Here is a 2421-nt window from a genome sequence, read left to right as displayed (position 1 = left end):
GTGGTTCTCAGATGTTTATTCTCTTTCCTAGACCTAGACAACAGAAGGGGGATGGGAGGGCGGAGGAGGCTAACCTCCGATTCAGGAATCATTTGCCTGGAAAATATGAAAATAAATAAAAAATAACCACCTCAGATTTTGATGAAACTTTCTGGACATTCTGTGGCTAATAAGTGTGCCGATAAAAACACGACAGTGCCTTAAGTTTATATGTGACAACAGATCCACTGAATTTACCTTGCTGATGCGGCTTCATACCATGTGTCCAACCTGTCGACAGATCTAAGCAATCTGCATGCACGGATTGCAGAAACTGAGAGCACGGATTACTAAACTGAGCGCACAGATTAGTAATCTGTGGATTACCCTGGCGGGCTCCGTACTTTCAGAAGCTTAAGAAACAGATAAAGTTTTAATATGTTTATTAAATAAAGTCTAATGTTACAACTAATCATGCATCMCTTTAAAATCTAAAGAAGAAGAAGTCTGTGTTTGATTATTGTACTGTTTTCACAGTCAGTGTGGTTGTCCTCTGTGTTCCTTGTGCCTATTGTTACCTGAGAATTATTGTAAGATTTGTGCAGCTTCCCTCAGCCTGTGGGATCTCCTTGCAGTCCTTCAGAGATTTCTGTAAGTTTTGGAGCTGTTTGCCAGCCTTTTGAGTTTATTATTAAACCTTTTTTGCCATTTGGATTTTTGCTTGCACCCAGAATCTCACACTTGGTGCTATTTCCTCACCATCCCTCCATCTGACCTTTGAAGAAAAAAAAAAAAACCTGTGGAATTCAAACAAGTGAAGCATTTCCTCTTCTGACAGCCTTCGAGTCTTCCTTCCAGCTGCTGGTCAGGTGTGAAAATATTGTTGCTGAAGCAGAAATCTGTTTTTTGTATGCACTTTTAGTGTGTCTGCAGGACTTGTGTTTGAATTGCATTTAAAATGCATATTTAATTTGGCTAATAAACAATTAAAAGGCTAAAAAAGTTTCATCATGTTACCTGTGAGAATATTTTATTTATTTGGATTTAATGAGTCACCAACACATAAAAAAATAATATTGATAAAAAAGTGACAAAACTTTTGACCTGAGCTTTTAAAGATTCAACATCCTCTGACACTAAAGTAATAGGTAGAGCCATCCACAAAAAGCCTATCAATGTGTATCTATTGGTCTAGGGAGAACAAAGCTCTGACTTCCAGCTGAAGGCTGGGATTTAACTGTAGTGCACCACTGTACTGCCAGGAACAGAGTGTGTATCTGTAAATTGCTTGTGGGACTTGGGGAGCATTAGGCAGGAAAGAGGTGTAGCAGCATGTTCACACGTTTACAACAGCGTCAGCTTGGTATTAGGTGATCAGGATAAACTCGCCATGCATTTTTTAGTGTCATCATGTAAAAATGATTTGTCTCTGCAACAGCACTTGAGGTTTCTGGAATTATTTTTGCCAAGTGACTCATTTGTATAATTATTTAAACAGTAAAATATATTGCAAATGATCAACTAGTGAGTGACAATTGTGACTTTTTAATATGTACTTTGCATATATTTTTTTTATAATCTCAACAACATAAACTGCAATTTCCTCGATTCTTGAAAGTAAACTTTTCCTATCAGTTCCAAACTAAAAAAATAATTTTAGTTTGGTTTATGTGGGATGTTTTATTCAAATTTTGATAATACTCTGATTTAAATTAAATGTATTCAGTGTCAGAAACAGTTACAAAGTTCTGCAGCTCTTCTATATTTGAGCTTTACCACAGATGTAATGTTTTTGCACTGCTAAAAAAGGGTAAAAAAGAGGGACTTTGTGTTCAACATGGACTCAGTGTCATTCTTTTGTTGCCCTTCATAAAACACACAACAAATAAATTGCCTTGATAATAAAGATGAATTTGAAGCATCATTTTATATTTGGATCAATGAACACATTAAAACATGATTTATAAAGCTGGACTTTACTTCAATAAAAAATACATCCTACTGCACCCAGAACTCTGTTGGAGAATGCATATTTTTAGTAACATAGTAAAAATTTCCCAGTGGACAAAGACTAACATTCCAATTACTGCATAAGTATGAGCTCACTAATTTATCAAAGTTAGATGTTTTGAGTTTTTTTTCCAAGAGATTGATGAATTTCCCTTGGAATGGACCTTAATTAATCATTCAAGACATTTTTTTCCTCTTTTATTAAGGTTGTATCGTCTTTTAAAGAGTACCTCACCACCTGGTGTAAAAAAAGGTTTACATGATGTAATTAGAATCCAGAGTGACTTTAACTTATTGGCTAATATCTACCCTTGGGATGAATTTAAGTCTTAGTAGTTTGAGTTTTGAGCTGTCACCTAAAACCCCAGTGTATGGCTAAGGATGGAGCCACTGAACATATTCTGAGAGTAGATTGTTGCCTATATATAATGC

The sequence above is a fragment of the Austrofundulus limnaeus genome, unplaced genomic scaffold, assembly GCF_001266775.1.
Source record: "Austrofundulus limnaeus strain Quisiro unplaced genomic scaffold, Austrofundulus_limnaeus-1.0 Scaffold231, whole genome shotgun sequence".
In the NCBI taxonomy this organism is placed as follows: Eukaryota; Metazoa; Chordata; class Actinopteri; order Cyprinodontiformes; family Rivulidae; genus Austrofundulus; species Austrofundulus limnaeus.
This window is presented reverse-complemented; position numbering follows the sequence as displayed.